At 31.3% G+C, this 18,209-nt stretch overlaps 1 pseudogene; it reads right to left on the reverse strand.

Moving 5' to 3' along the window:
• Positions 1-1,706: 1,706 nt before the first annotated feature.
• The window catches only part of LOC134697474 (vascular endothelial growth factor receptor 2-like), a 50,306-nt pseudogene continuing 33,803 nt past the window's right edge, over positions 1,707-18,209 (reverse strand).

Here is an 18,209-nt window from a genome sequence, read left to right on the forward strand (position 1 = left end):
TTTCATTATACATGCCTCAATTTCTTTTATGCGTATCATGATAAGAAAAAAGAGACATTCATATTGAATAAATAAAATAAGCCTTTTAAAAAATAAATCCTTAAACAGTGTTTAGGAGATAACTGTATTGTATTTTAAGCTCCGACGGCATCAATTGGGGATTTGATGGTCGCAAATTAAGTTTACTGGCGACGCATTAGCGGAGACAGTAAACGGGTATTTGCGACCATCAAATCCCCAATTGATGCCGTCGGAGCTTAAAATACAATATTGTTATCTCCATTCTAATGAAACTGAAAGAAAACAACGTTAAAACTTGCTTTTAAAATCTGTCATATACCGTCTACGCATGCGCGTACGTCCCATAGCATCAATTGTCAATTGAGGCCATGTAAATAAGTGACGTTATCCAATCAAAATGAACGTTACAAACGTTGTTGCATTAGAATTTGAAATATTTGAAGAATAGCTCTTTGTAATGTTGTGTTGTCATTTTAAAGTTAAATTTAACATGGCCATTAAAACGGGGTTTTTGGCATGCCACAAAAACAGGTTCAACCCTTCGATTTTTTTCTTTTTTAAAAATGTCCTGTTCAAATCAGGAATATATTCTTTGTTATAAAATAGTTCGTTTCTATGTGTGTTACATTTTAACGTTGTTCTTCTTTTGTGTCGTTTGTTTTCTCTTATGTTTAAGTGTGAATTCACACCATTATAAGAGGTGGCACGGTATTTTTCTATCCTAAATTCATGTATTTATTTTTGATGTTATATTTGTTATTCTCATCGGATTTTGTCTTATGCGTTTAAAACAGAAGATGTGGTATGATTCTCAGTGAGACAACTGTCCACAAGAGACCAAAATGACAGACATTAACAACTATATGTCACCGTACGGTCTTCGTTTTAGTGTGTGTTATATTTTAATATTGTGTCATCTTTTTCCTCTTATATTTAGTGCGTTTCCCTCAGTTATAGTTTGACAGATGGATTTGTTTTTTCTATCTATTTATGAGTTTTGAACATCGATTTACTACTTTTGCCTTTATTTGATCTGCAATCATAACAGACAAGGAATGAAGTAGTTAAGATGTTACAAACACTTTTTTACATTAATGATTCGTTCTGTTTCTACTTTGTATTTTCCTACCACCTATACTTAGTCATAATGAATATCCTTATGTCTACTTCATACTTTGACTGCTGCACCACTTTTTTTATATTTATCTAAGAGTATGTCTTTTTGTGTTGTTTATTCATTGTTGACAATATAATGGCATTATGAGCGACTGCCATACAAGTGACTTACCTGGCTATGACACCAGCCTGAGGTTTAATCCACAATTGTTCACATAATAAAAGGATTTAGTTTATAAACATATTTTTTAACAGATGATTCTCGAAACAACTTATTGCAACTTATATTAATCCCTTCAACTTGGCGGGTTTGGGGGCTGCCTTAAATATGACAGTTGTTATCCATTCGTTCGATGTTTTTTAGCTTTTTAGTTTGACATTTGCTTAAGAATTTTCTGTTTAGAATTTTTCTGCGGTTGTCGATATATTTTTTATTGTTTTACATACAAAGCTTCTTCTCAATTATTTTATGGTAGACTTAGGTTTAAGTTCCTTAATATAAACTACAACCACTTTTAAATAAATACTTTGAATACACTATACATTTTATTATACTGACTTGACTCCTGTCACAGAAAAAAATAATCTAACACAATAGCATAACAAAGTCAAAATGATAATTCAAATCTGTTCGAAAACTATTACTGATAAATACCACTCGATCATTCGAAATAATTTAGTAAACGTTCAATAAAATTTAAATGTGTTATCGAAGTTTCTTTTGTACTAATAGAACATGTATAAGTAATACCATACAAATATTTGTAAGGGTTCCGCGAAACCCAGTGTCTCGTCTACTTTTGCTGGAAATCACAGGCTCAACAAAAATGAGGAAAAAAATCAATAAAAATGTTCCTCTTGACACTATCTTTTGATTGTTAGAAGCTTCTGTTCAAGTTTGGTAAAAATAATGAATAAATTATGAATCATAAATGTTTAAAAAATTTAACTGCAGACTGTATGTAATGATAACTGGAAGAAAGTCGATTTGTGAGCAAAATACAGATACACAGGTACGGTACAAAATATTAACAAAATTTCTTATATAAAAGTATAAGAAAGCTGTTATTTTTTAAAATTCAACATTTAAAGGTAAATATTAATACGGTAAAAAACAGATCTATTTTTTTTCACAAAATTTTCTTCTGTGTATTATCTTTTGATCATAAACAAGCTTCTGATCATGCTTGGTACAAACCCAGGATAGTTTAAGGAAGTTTTTAAAATTTTGAAATTTTTAATCACAGAGTGAATGTAATGTTTCCCCGCAGAAAAACTAAGTCTGTTTATAAGTAAAATATGGAAAAAATGGAATTGTATTTTTACAAAATTTACTTCTGGATACTTTAATATGATGATAAACAAATATCTGTCCACGTTTGGAAGTAATTCAGTATAGTTTGAGAAAGTTATAAAAATGTCAAAAACTTTAACCACAGAGTGAATATTTGTGGACGCCGACGACGACAACGACGACACCGACGACGACGACAGAATGTAGGATCGCTTAGTCTCGTTTTGTCGACAAAAGTCGAAGGCTCGACAAAAAGAAAGTAAATGATTATTTCTTGTGGGGTGAGCAAGAACCATGTTTTCGTGAAAACAAATTTTCATGGATATGAAAAGATCACATGGACTTTTGAGATCTTGGCTTACATGTATTCAAGACATCCGCCAACATTGATATCACGTGATCTATGATGAAACCCACAGTATAACTATTTACATCAAAATAAATAAAATAATATTTACAAGTTAACGGATCTTCCTGAAGCGACAATAAGTCTATTATTAACATTAGTATAGTCATTATGAAAAAAGAGGTATGTAATTGTTCACAAATTATGTCATAATTATATAAAACAGCAGTTAATATAACATTCCGGAATTACTTGTTATTTTTATCTCCAAAGTTCACAAAATTGTCCACCTTTACTACAATTCGTCTTTTGAGCCCGCTTTATTATCAGATATCTGAGCGGAAACAGGGACATGTGCATTGGGAACTTCAATAAGTGTTACCTAATTTCTTTGGCAGTATGACGAAGTATTAATATATTGTTCACGTTTATTTGCTTGACGTGATATGTCGTTATCACTATCTACTTTCACTCTCAACAGTTGAAGTTCGACAGCACTAGAATTCTCTTCACACCACTGTGTTTTGTTGATGTAGGGGCTTTTGTCACGGTCGATATCCTCATTTAACTTATTCTCATCAATCGAATGAGACACAGTTTGCGCCATTTTTGTATAGCGTGACGATCTGTCGTTATTACTATCTTCATTTACCCTCAATGGTTTAAGTTCGGCAGTACTAGAATTCTCTTTACACCACTGTTTTTTGCTGAGGTAAGTGCTTTTTTCACGGTCGATATCCTCGTTTAACTTATTCTGATCAATCGAATGAGACGGAGCTTGCTCCATTTTTATATAGCGTGATGATATGTCGTTATCAATACCTTCTTTTACTTTCAATGGTTGAAGTTCGACAGCACTAGAATTCTCTTCACACCACTGTTTTTTGTTGATGTAGTGGCTTTTGTCGCGGTCGATATCCTCATTTAACTTATTCTGATCAATTGGTTGGGATAGAGCTTGCTCCATTTTTGTATAGTGTAACGATTCACCACTCATTTTTAAATAGCCATTGTATCCAAACTCTCCTTTGCTGGATTCACCACTCATTTTTAGATAGCCATTGTATCCAAACGCTCCTGTGCTCGATTCACCTTCTGTCTTGTCTGCATCCACCATTTTTAAGTAGTTAGAGGTATATAAATTCAAGTAATACTGAAAATATAGATAATACTTCAAAATATGCAAAGTCTATATACACATATCATATCATGCATGTTGATTTATAGTTGATATTGCAAACACGAGGGGAAAAAATTAAATCAACTAAATAACTTATAAGTTCTCCCGTTAATATAAAGGAAGTTTTGTAATGTCAATATTGAAAAACAACATAGGATGTTGGAGAAATGCTCATTAGAAGAGTCAAGTTATAAGTTAACAACTATATATATTAAAATAAGAATTAGCTTCAAAATATAGACAATTTAAATTCTAGTTTTTGTTTGTTTGTTTAATCGTAAATGAAAGTGATATAATAAAGTAATATTAAGCTTTAAGCAGCTAATTTAGTTAAATTTTGTCAAAATTAGCTAAGAGTTATAGTTGATGAATTATTCAAGTGAGTCTACGTTTACTGTCAACACCGAGGTTGTGAGACCGATGATCACACAAGTGCGCTCAACTCCAAACTGAATTGACTAGGATTGTCAGTTTTCTAACTCCAGCTTCCTCTTCCGATAAAAATGACAGCCTCGAAATAACACAATAGACTATTTACCGGATTTGTAATCACATAAGCAACACGATGGATGCCACATGTGGAGCAGGATCTGCTTACCCTTCCGGGACACCTGAGATCACCCCTAGATTTTGGTGGGGTTCGTGTTCTTTATTCTTTAGTTTTCTATGTTGTGTCAAATGTACTATTGATTTTCTGTTTGTCTTTTTCATTTTTAGCCTTGGCGTTGACAGTTTGTTTTAGATTTATGAGTTTGACTGTCCCTTTGGTATCTTTCGTCCTTCTTTTATAAGAAGACCAATCAACCAATTGATTACGAGTATATACTTGATAAAGAGCAGAAAAAGTAAGGGATGTGTACATTTGATTTGGTCTAAAATATACAAATATCAAAATGATCAGTTTGTATTCAGGAGTTTATTAAACACTTTACAGAAGAAGAAAAAAACATGCTATAATTATGCTATTTTTTATATTTAGATTCAAACCAAATTGAGTCAGATTTGTACTGAAATGAAATACGAATACACTCTTTTTCTTCATAGTACTGTTTTTCACTCAATTTTGCGGATAACTTGTTGTCTTATATGATCTTGATGTCTGATTAGATGCAAAAGATTTTAAAAGCATGTCAACACATCATTTAATTTTGCCTCTGTGCGAGATAAGTGTATTTGAACAATGCATTTACTCACGTTGTACTATTACAATGATATAATTCATCACTTCTATGTAAACATTGATAACTAACAACATGAATTTTGAGGGACTTTTACACTTGTACTTGGAATAAATTATACCTGTTTGACATTACCCTCTAAGAGATCTCCCATTAAACCGGCTAACCGTGTAAAAGATGGTCTCTCATCTGGTTCTGTTCGCCATGTTGCTTTCATGACTTTATACCTAAATAACGAGATCGATTTATTGAAATTAACACAAGACAAATTAAAGATATTATAGACTATTCAGAAAAATTTTAAAAAAAATCGTGAAATAAAATAAGAATATTCAAAAGGGTTAAACAGATGGTTTAGATTTTTTGCAGTTCAAGTAAATCCAATAATACATTCATTGTATAACTTAAATTTTGAATATCTGACTGAAAATAGATTGTAATTTCAATTCAAAACCTTTCATATCAACGGAAATAATTAACAACGATATGTGCTATATCAACCTAGAACAAAATAACTCTTATTTCTTTTAATTGTTCATATTTGACTGCTGTATGAGAGTCGCATAAAATGCCATTATATTGATATGAATGTGTGATCAAATAAAGGCAACATGAGTATGCCGCTGTTCAAAAGTCATAAATCGATTAAGAGAAAACAAATCCGGGTTACAAACTGAAACCGAGGGGAACACATCAACTACATGAATAAGAGGAAAACAACGAAACAACAGAAAAACTGCAGTTCAACAAAAACAAACGACAATGCAACACATACAGAATCGAACTATAAGATAATTACTGCAATTTCCATGACTTGGTGTAGTTTATTTAAAGAAATAAATGGTGGGTTGAACCTGGTTTTGTGGCTAACCAAACCTCACTCTTTTATGGGAACGTTAAATACGACTCTAAAATGACAACATTACATGGCAGGGATCCAGTTCAATTAGATGCAAGAACTTTCAGAACAGAGGAAAACACAAATAAATAATACAATTGTACATTTCAACATGCTAACCATATGCAACCTAGGGCAGCACATAAAACAACACAGCAAAACCGCGCATTGTCTGTCAAACGACTGAAGCAACGTCGCAAAAGTGACGTCACAGGTAAATTATTAAACATATGATATAGTTCAAGTACATGTTTTTAATTATGTTATTTGGTGTACTTTATAACAATTACAAGAATATTAATATAGAATTGTGTTAGTAATTAGATAATTTAATTTATTATCTATCTATGTCAGTATTTCTTCTTAATCTAGTCAAACAAATAAATCGATAAAACTATAGATTAACGTTTCAAAAAAAAGGGTACAGTAGTCAAGACATATTAAGACCAACAATTATGTCAACAAAGACATCCAAAAGAACATAGAATACAAACAATTACAATAGAAAAACAATGCAATGACAAGATGAATAAGTACCCGAAGCCACGTCAAATGAATATTACAAAAGAATCTGTATTTTCATTGTTTTATTGTTTTGTTGACTTATTTGACTTTTAGTTTTTCCGTGGCATGGTCAGTTTATCTTCGACTTATGAGCTTTTAATGACCCCCTTGTTTCTTATGGAAAGTTATGACCTTTGATTCGTGGATAAGACATATAACCTTTCCAAAACTCGAGAGTAATTACAATCTTTACATGAAATAAACTATATGTTATAAGAGGGAATACTGCAAAGTATTCAGATGAAGATAAGATAATGGGTCGTCGATACTTCCTTCAGATTGACCCTATAGAAAAGTGTGTACTAGTTCAATGAAAGTTGACGTCTTACTAGGCTCCAAAACATATAAATGAACTAAACATATAAATCATTCACGACTGACAAAGGATAATGGACTTACATTTCATCTGATGAATATTCTGGTTTCTCCATAACATAACCATCCTTCAGCAGGTTTATGAATTTTTCGTTGATTTCTATTCCTGGGTAAGGTGTACCACCTATCAAATAATCAGTTTTAAATAGTTATGTTATACAAATGGTGAAGTTATCTGGTTTAAAAACTTAAACAAGATGCATAACATTGAATCATTGGTCTGCTTCATGCAAGAAATAGGTAGCAGGTCACAACCTTAAGAAAAAAAATATATATTTATCAATTTTGTGAAAATGCATTATCATACATGAATATAAACAAAATAGTAATATAATTATAAGTTAACATTTTGTGATGAGCATTTGATACAAACTTACCTAATGAAAATATTTCCCATAAGAACACACCATAGGACCATCTAAAAGATAATTTAATATTTTGAATAATTCATGTTTTAAAATGTCTAATGCAAAAATAATTTAAAAAATACCCCTACCCAACAAGTGCCGGTAAAAAATATTCTTAGGTCCCTAGATTGAACGTATCTAGTCACGCATTATTTTCCGTTTTCCTGAGGGTTATTTTTAGTGTTGTAGGTTTGTTGTGTTGACGGTTACTTGTACATTACTTTAGCGATGTAGATTTGATGTGTCAACGGTGACTTGCAAATAACTTTTAGTAATGTCGGTTTGATGTGTTACAGGTTCCTTTTACGTCGTTTTTAGTGATGTAGATTTGATGTGTCAAAAGGTTACTATCATGTCACTCTTAGTGATGTAGATTTTATGTTTAAAAAGGTTACTTTCACGTCACTTTTAGTGATGTAGATTTGATGTGTTTGATTAAAGTTACCTTAACGTCATCTCTAGTGATGTAGATTTGATGTATAAAAAGGTTACTTTCACGTCACTTTTAGTGATGTAGATTTGATGTGTTTGATTAAAGTTACCTTAACGTCATTTCTAGTGATGTAGATTTCATGTATAAAAAGGTTACGTTCATGTTACTTTTAGTGATGTAGATTTGATTTGTCATGTAAAAGTTACTTTCACGTCAATTCAAGTGATGTAGATTTGATGTGTTTTGTAAACGTTACTTTCACGTCAATTCTAACGATGTAGATTTTTTGTGTTAACGGTTACTTACACATATCTTTTAGTGGGGTATATTTGAAATGTTAAAGGTTACTTTCACGTGAATTTTAGTGGTGAAGATTTGATGTTTTATGGTTAATGACACATCGAGTTTAGCGATGTTAATTTGATGTGGTAACGAATGCTTCGCATATCTTTTAGTGGTGCAGATTTGATGTTTTAAGTTTATTGACACATCACATTTAGTGATTATTTAATGGTCACTTACACGTCACTTTAAGTGGTGTAGATTTGATGTGTCAAAGACTCAATTGCCATCCATTTTACTGGAACTGGTCCCTGAAATGAAATATCCAATCGAATTTTCTGACAGCACTTGCAACAAAAAGCAACTCTATTGTAAAGCAATATTTCTTACTGAGCTATATAATTGAATTTCTATATGTTTTTCAATAAAAACTTTTAAATAAGGTTATTCAACGTTAAACATCACCAATTGTACAGCCTTCTTAAATTGTGCCACAAGCTTAAGACAGGAGTTGATCTTCTCATGTGACTGTTGACAGTATTCTAACAGAAATAAATAAGGAAAAAAACATATGTTTTGTTTTTCAAGAAACAATAAAAACTTCACTCACATATCATACGCTAAAAAGGTATGTAGCATCGATGTTTGCTTAATTGACACAAAATATGGAATGTTGTGTGCATGCATTTCGCTAACTTTTAAACTTAACCTATATCCAGGAACTAGAACAAAAATTGTCAAAAACAAACGAATTCTTATAAAGAAATCGAAAATTGAAAATTGAAAAATATGCACAATATTCAAAACTTACATCTCCCTTTTTATGATATTCTGGATTCTTATAGCAGTCTTTAGCAAGACCAAAATCACAGATCTTCACAACATTATATTGTGCTAACAAAACATTCCTAGCTGCCAAATCTCTGTGAATGTACTGAAATAAGAGTTAAAACTAATATAATGGGCCTAAATGTAAATCAAGTTTCGTGTCCTGAAAATTTTCAGAGCTTAATACGAAATATCAAAATGTTGTACGGTATATTTAAACAAAATTGTGTTAACCAAGTTTCAAAGTTAATACTACCTGAAATATTTTTGTTTTCATTATTTCAAGATTATAACTAAATTGCTGATCATAATTAACTATGTTTTCCTTATAAATCTTGTCACCTTTTTAAAAGTCAAGTATTCCATTCCTCTTGCAACTTGGAAAGCCCAGCAAATTAGATTGTGCGTGTTCAAAAGAGGACCATTTGCATCCTCTAGAGGTCCGTTATTCAGATTATCTGGTAATTTATTGTCTTTGGGATCCTCAAACGTTTCCTTCTTTTGAATCAGGTAGTTACGAAGATTTCCAAAATGGCAGTATTCAATAATCACCATTAGTTCACCTTGAAAGTGCAAAACAACACATTAGTAAGAAAGACAAGAGTTATCCGGATAGCAAGACTAATATTGTGTGTGTTACATTTTAATGTTGTGTTTCTGTTGTGTCTCATCTCATACTTGATGTGTTCCCTCAATTTAAGTTTCTAAATCGATTTTTCAATTTCAAACAACGGTATACTTCTGTTGCCTTTATTTAATACTCTACGTACATGCACATACATATAATGGTTTCAGTAACAACGTTTTAGGTTTGAATACTGTACATGAAGTGATTAAGATGTAATACTAACTGCAATAAGTTCCATATCCGTATTGATATGACTGGTATTCCGCTGATAATCTGTTACTAATAGCAATATCTATGTTAAGGTCAAAACTACGTAAAATTCTAATAACTCATCCACAAACCAAGTTTGGTACAAAAAAGTTCTACGGCAACATAGAAATGTACCTCCTACCAAGCAAACAAGGTATAAGTAGTAGTATCAGAGGAGACAAATGTCCATTTGGTAAATATCATACAATGGAATTGCTTAGAAAGATGCTACATCGACTTCCCATAATGCACCAAGACACAAAACTTGGTCATTTAAGTTCTTTAGAACAACAGTTCTGCCTTATAATCCTGGTATTTTTGATAACTATTTGACATGAATCCGGGTTTGTTTTTTCATCAATCGATTTACGAATTTCGAAAAGCGGTATTATACTGTTGCCTTTATATCTAACAATGTATTACTATCAGAGGGGAAACAGTTAAGGTCACAGTGACCTGATTTTTGGTATTGCCTTCCAACGAATCGACCATAATACAAGGTTGGTTAATTTTTATTCTACTGTTATGCCTCGGAAACATACCAGACAATGTTTTAAAAAATAGCGAGGTTAGCATGACAAAGGTTAAATAAATTAGAAAATGGACACGGGGAATGTGTCAAAAAGACAACAACCCAAGTAAAGAGCTGCCTAATGCCACCAAAGTCAACTTGTAATAGTATTATACATAGCAAATTCTACGGTACAATAGTTATGCTACCAGCAAGAAATGGGACGGACAGACATATAGATAGACATACAAACAAACAGACAAATGGACAAGGTAATGGCTACTTACCACCAAAAACCTTGTTTGCAGGATGCACGAATGAATCTACAGCTTAATCAGTGAACTATTGACAGATGAATTGTGATTGATCAAATTTAATGAAACATATTTACTAATCAGGAGATATATTCATAGATATCGATAAACGTTATGTTTTAAAAAAAAAAACGTTTTGATGTTTGGTTGATATCTGATAAAAAAAAATGTTGTTCATTAATTTCATGATTGAATGTATATAAAGACAATATATGTCTGAAATAAAGTATCTTATCTTATCTTATCTTAAATAACTCCTTTAAAGAAGAATAACATGATCTTTTTAATCCTTTTGCAAAAAAATAAGTGATCATTAGATTATAGTCTTTAATAGTTTCAGTCTGTATAGATTGGTACATACTATAAAATTCACTTACCATGTTTGAGTTCTTTAGTCACGGCACCCAATAGATTAACAATGTTGAGATGCTGACCAAGATGTATCATTATCTTCAGCTCTGACATCAAAGCCATCATTTGTTCTTTATCTGTACAGTCTTACAAAATAAATAGAATAAAAAAAATATATTAAAAAAATGAATTTAGATGCAGAAATTCCTTGAAGACTATACTCTCCCTTTCATAAATAGCAATTAGTCATTAGTTTCAGTCGTGTTTCACAATCTCTAGATGACTCTGTCGTAGAGTTGTCACTTGTTTAGACGTACATGTCAAATTAATATCATATATTATGTTGCAACTGTCGATTCTACTGACAAGGGATTGTAACAAAAAGCTAACGAAACCTGAATATTTAATTCAGTCTAGGTGTTTGAGTGGTCTGGAGTACTTAATATAGGGTAACCGATTTTACGATACATATAGTTGTTAATGTTTGTGTCATTTTGGTCTTTTGTGGATAGTTGTCATACCACATCTTATTTTTTATATTTTATCTCCATATCCCAACAGCATGACGAATGACAAACACATATTTGCCTCTGCTGATTCAACTTTATTGTGCTGATATATTTATACTAAGGTAAATACATACATAGTTTCAGTAAAGAAATGTACACGTGAAAAATGTAATTTTACTGTGAAGATAATCATTGGGTATGACAAATCTCTATAAACACCCTGCTAAGTGAAAGTTTACATAGTTTAATGTCTACCTTTAGCCATTTTTACGGCAACTGTTGAACCTATTTCATTTTCCAGTATACCAATAGCTTCTGCTTTAATGACACGACCAAAATTTCCCTGACCTAATACCATACCTAAAATTATTATAAAATATATAAGCTTTTCTTAAAAATGTATTACTGCTTTTAATAACAAATAAATTGTATTAATGTTATGGTTTATTTCCTTATTTTTTTAAACAGCGTTTACTCTTATAATTTACACGTTTTTGATGGGTTTCATGTAATTCATTCTTTAGTTTTCTACAGTGTTTTGTCGTCTTATCGGCCTTTTCGTTGTCTTTCGGATTGTTGTTTTACGCTGGCGTGTTCAGTTTATTTTCTTATTTTGAATGTCCATTCGGCTTCTCTCGTCTCTTTTTTTGCAATTATTTTTAATTCGTCGTTGGGTATTTTGTAAGTGGTCATATATGTGTTTGGTTTGGAATATCACACCACATCTTCCTATATTTATACATGATGTGGGAATCAATGCTCTTCACATCTATCAAAACTTTTATCAAACTTAATGGATATACCATGTGGTATCTCTATAGGGATACTCTTTACAACGATATACTTTCAACATACTATTACTTTATATACTTCTATTCAACACCAATATAATAATTAAACCCTTCGTTTCACAATTTACAAATATTATGTTTCTTCGTCATGTATACATTTTTAACACATATGATCACGATATATATTGAAAGCATCAATTTAGTTCTAACTATCAATGAGTATCAGTATACATATAATAAATCAAGGCAACAGTAGTTTATCACTGTTCGAAATCCATCAATCGATTGAGTAAAAGACAAATCCGGGTTACAAACTAAAACTAGGGTAAACGCATAATATTTTAGAGAACTACGACACAACAGAAATACAACCTTAAAATGTAACACACACAGAAACGATCTATTATATAACATTGGTCATTTTCCTGAGTTGGTACAGGACATTCTGAAAAGAAAATAAGGGTTGAACCTTGTTTTGTGGCATGCCAAACCTCCCGCTTTTATGGCAATGACCCAACAGCGACGCCCAGATGAAAAAAGTCCGAAAGCCAAAACAAGCACAAAGCCGAACAGTACCGAGGACCAAAATCTCAATACTCACACTCTCCTTGTTATACTTTTATGCCTTTAACATGTATAAATTTTCAAAAAGCTTCCGGATACTTTTAAAAAATATCAAATCACTTATAATGAGCATCGTTAAATAGATATTTGTAAAAACTTAAAATTCATTTGACTGATTACAAATGGTTTATATTAGATTTTGTCTGCTTACCCTGTGTGAGCCTCTTTTTTGGGAACTCCCATTTTACATTATAGGGTAAACAGGATGTTTGTTCATTAATAGGTATATCTGGAATATAGTCTCCACTTGGATGCATCAATGTCCTCTCCAATTCTTTATGCTGAAATAAGCAATTGAATGAAACAGAATTATCTTACTAATGAAATAAGATAATGTATCTCTTTTTATACCCTGGTATATATGATGAGTTTATCTATGATATTGACTGATATTTATCAACAGTTCTTTTGAATGTTTTGTTCACATCACACATCGTTGTCATCATAATGAAATTCTATGTGATTTTGATACAAATGAGAGATTTGGCTAGCTATGTAACCAGAATTAATCAATCATTTGGTACATAAGAAATTGCCTGTTCCAAATCAGGAATATGGCATTTATTATTCGTTCGTTTGATATGTTTCCGCTTTTGATTTTGCCATTTGATAAGGGACTTTCCTTTTAAATCTTCCTCGAATTTCGGTACATACAGGCAACAGTAGTATACCGCTGTTCGAAATACATAAATTGGTTGAGAAAAAAACAAACCCGGGTTACAAACAAAAACTGAAGAAAACGCATCAAATATAAGAGGAGAACTACGACACAACAGAAACACAACATTAAAATGTAACACAGACAGAAACAAACTATAAAATAGCAATGGCCATTTTCCTGACGATACAGGACATTTCAAGAAAAAAATGGTGGGCTAAACCTGGTTTTGTGGCAAAACAAACTTCCTGTTTTATTTTATTTAACTCTTTAATACCGTTAAGCAGCGTACACTGTGTATGCCTTATTGATGACTTACCAGTGCTACGGCGTTACGCTTGTAAATTAAACACATTACCAACTCTACAAACGTAACGACTTACCAGTGCTACAGCTTTACATTTAAAAAGAACACATGTTACCAACATTACAAGTGTAATGACTTACCAGTTCAACAGTTTAACACTTGTATAGTACACACATTATTAACCATTGTTACAGCATTATGCTTGTAAAGTACACATGTTATCAACACTACAAGTGTAATGACTTACCATTGTTACAGCTTTACGCTTGTAAAGTACTCATATTATCAACACTACAAGTATAATGACTTACCATTGTTACAGCTTTACGCTTGTAAAGTACTCATATTATCAACACTACAAGTGTTATGACTTACCATTGTTACAGCATTATGCTTGTAAAGTACTCATATTATCAACACTACAAGTGTAATGACTTACCATTGTTACAGCTTTACGCTTGTAAAGTACTCATATTATCAACACTACAAGTATAATGATTTACCATTGTTACAGCATTACGCTTGTAAAGTACTCATATTATCAACACTACAAGTATAATGATTTACCATTGTTACAGCATTACGCTTGTAAAGTACTCATATTATCAACACTACAAGTTTAATGACTTACCATTGTTACAGCATTACGCTTGTAAAGTACACACGTTACCACCACTACAAGTATAATGACTGCTACTGATGCTGCAACCGCCACGGATACAATTATTTTGATGTCATGTGTCTTTAGCGGTACTGTGTGTTCTTCGCCTAAAGGAATCATATCTATATAGCAAATGTTTCCATTCGACATATATTATATATACAAATTTTCAATTATCTGTTCCATTTGTCTTATGTTACACAACCTTAACAATTGTTTGTAGAATTTCGTTAGGTAAAGTTGACCTTAGATGGAATTAAAATTGTTGTTTTTGTGCGTATTAATTAAATAAAGGGAATATATACCAAAGGGACATGCATACCAATAAGTCTAATATAAACTGACAATGCCATGGTCAAAAACGGAAAGCAAGACAGAGACAAACAACAATACAAAAACAAAAGGTAAAAAACTTAAAACCCGAGCAACATGAACCCTACACGAACAAAAAAAAGTGTAATTTCAATTTGACCATTGTAAACATTTCCTGGAAAATGTAAACATACGTAAAAACATAAACAATTGAAGAAAACAAGGCAATTTAGTAATATCGATCAGTTTTTATATGAATTGTTCTATGGACTTTTTTAATAGACCTTGAAGTTCAATGTGTTTTTACAACATTTTTTTTTTTTATTTCGTAAAGGTCTATTTTGATTATAAAGCTCTTCAGGTATCCATGTTATTATGCCTTATTCGCTTTAAATTTAGATTTTGAGCTTGTATTTAATTGTAATATACTAATATAAAATTTAAGAAAAAAATACTTATCTATATGAAATCCTGTTCTTATAGATACTAACTATTTCAGGATACCCTACAGTTAAAGCTGTAGCGGTAAGGTCATTGTTAACAGCTTTAGTGCAATAAATTTATATTCAAGTGTTAAAAAAAAAAAAAGATTTTGAGCTTTCCTGATATCAGTATTTATTTAATACCATGTTCCCATACGTACAGTAAACAAGGACGGATCTTTTAACCATATCAAACAAGATATATTCACTGATGCTAAAAAACTGCTACAATTTCAGTAATCCCAACAAACAGTAAAATCTGACTAATTAAAAATGATGATTATATGAATGATTACATGTTTAAATCAAACGTAGATAAAAACACGTGACAAAAATGCCTTTACTGGATGTGGCTTTGACATTATATTAAAGTCATAAAACATGTTTGTGTCTCAAACAAAGATAGTCAGAAGTGGGCCATGGACTTATGACAACACATGGAAGTTACAACTTCGTGATTTAGAAACAGTTGATAGAGATAATCTATTTACAGACGAAGTAAATAAAACCCGATTTTTACTTCTATTACTCTTAAGGTTTATGTACCTTTCTGTAGCCATTTTTGTACGAACTTTTCAAACCTCAATTGTATCAAAACTACAGATATAATGAATAATAGAGATAGGCCATTCAGTACATATTCCAAGGGGAAACTTGATGCAAAGCATTATTTTTTTACTCTTGCATTGCATTTGATAGAAAAGGAGGACTTTGTGGCAAATAAATCAAGATTTTTATACAACATCCACAGCCTTTAATACATAAATTACTCGCTTGATTTTCTATGATGTGCTAGTGTTTATTTTTTACAAAAAGTTCTAAGCAACCTGTAAATTCCAAAACACCTCGTGCTGAGTCACTGAAGTCGAGTGCACCCTAAAAGGTGTACTTGATTTTTGCCATATTTATATTTGTTTTAACCAATAACTACATTTATAAACTTGTTTTAAGGAAATCGATGCTAGCACTGCATGCAATAATCCTAGCCTATATCTATCAGTCATCAAATTGTCAAATATGAGAGTACAAGGTTAAAGGCTGTGGATTTTCTATTAAAATCTTGATTTATATGCCACAAAGTCCTCTTTTTTCTATTAAATGCAATGGAACAGTAAAAAAATAATGCTTTGCATCAAGTTTCCCCTTGGAAAATGTACAAAATGGCCTATCTCTATTATTCATTATATCTGTAGTTTCAAAAGTTCGTACAAAAATGGCCACAGAAGGGTACATAAACCTTAACTACTTTGCATTTTTCATCATATTTTTGTACCGTACCAACAACTAATGTCCAGTTGATATACGCCACGCCCACTCTATTTTTTGCTTCACATGTATAAACACCTTGGTGAATCTTGGAAGTTTCATTAATTCGTAAACTGAAATTATAAAGCAGCAATCTATATAACACAATCAAAAAGAATTTCGAATACTATTATCAAGATTAAAATTTCTGAACAGTATTATTCTTACTCTTTTCTATCAATTGTTCATATGACAAATATTCTATGCATAATCAAATGAATTATATATTCTCTACAATGAAGGAGAAGTTGTTAATTTTTATCATTTTCTTTTATTTTAAAAGAAAACCAATAAAATCTCATATATCAATCTAAGACATCTTCGAATTCTTCAGTTAGAACTGCTGAACTCATTTTCTCATGTGAAGATTTGATAAATGATATTTTCTAATAAAATATCGTTATAAGCTCTTGAAACTATTGCCAAATATGTTTACATATGAAAAAGATTTAAACAAAAATAAATATCAATTTTTTATATCAGCTTTTAAAAAGGAAATTAAAAGACAAATAGTTAACAAAATATTCCTTTTGAGTATATAATATTATTATTCTATAATCTGAATTGACAATACATACCTCTTTTGATTATTTGTAAAGTATATTCCAAAGATATTTGTATACTCTATTAGTTTATTGTCTTTAAACCATCGAAAGCTGGGTTCTGGTGTTCCTACCATTTCACAATCAGCTACTTTGTAAGATATTCCCTTGTTGATATTAATTCTTGTCTTTTGGTGATGCTGTCCTTCTACTAAATGAGGTTTTACTAAACCTAAAACAGAATAATATGGAAGTATTTATGTAAAAACAATATGCATGACTTCTAAACTTAGCGAAGTATGGTAAATAAAAAAAAACTGTATCGAGCCAACATGCATGACTTGTACATTTATGTAAAAAAATCCTAATTGTATGAAATTGTACATATCTTACACTGAATGCACCTTTAAAACAATGCTACATAGAAAATTCTGAAAATTAAAGATTGACCAATACAAACCTCATCAATACCTGTTTGATCAGAAACTTATGAAAATTAAAGACTGACCAATAAAAAAAAACATCAATAGCTTTTTGATCAGAAAATTATGAAAATTAAAGACTGACACATACAAACCCCACCAATACCGGTTTGATTTCAGGTGCTCCGGAAGAGTATGGCACCCACCAGTTTCCTTATGTCAGGAATATGGCAGCTGTTATAAAAATATATGTGTTTGTGTTTGTTTTTGTTGCACATAGGTGTTCCTGTTGTTCCTTTGTTTTCCTCGGTTTTCGGATTGTAACCCGGACTTGTTTTTTTTCTAATCGATATATGACTTTTTTAAATATTTTACTACTGTTGCCATATTCATTTTCTGAGCAAATATTGTTAAAGGTCTCATGCGGTGATGTCAAAAACAAAGACAAGATGAAACATGTCTGTGGTCATCCATGCGTTACAGATACTCAATATCGCTCAAGCAGTTTGGCATGGTGTCTGTAAACTCCTTCGAAGGTATGACTTCAACTTAAAATCCTAATTTCAATAGTCTTGTAAACAACAACCCTTTATTACTGAAATCATGATATACCGTATACAG

The sequence above is a fragment of the Mytilus trossulus genome, chromosome 14 (genome assembly GCF_036588685.1).
Source record: "Mytilus trossulus isolate FHL-02 chromosome 14, PNRI_Mtr1.1.1.hap1, whole genome shotgun sequence".
Lineage (NCBI taxonomy): Eukaryota > Metazoa > Mollusca > Bivalvia > Mytilida > Mytilidae > Mytilus > Mytilus trossulus.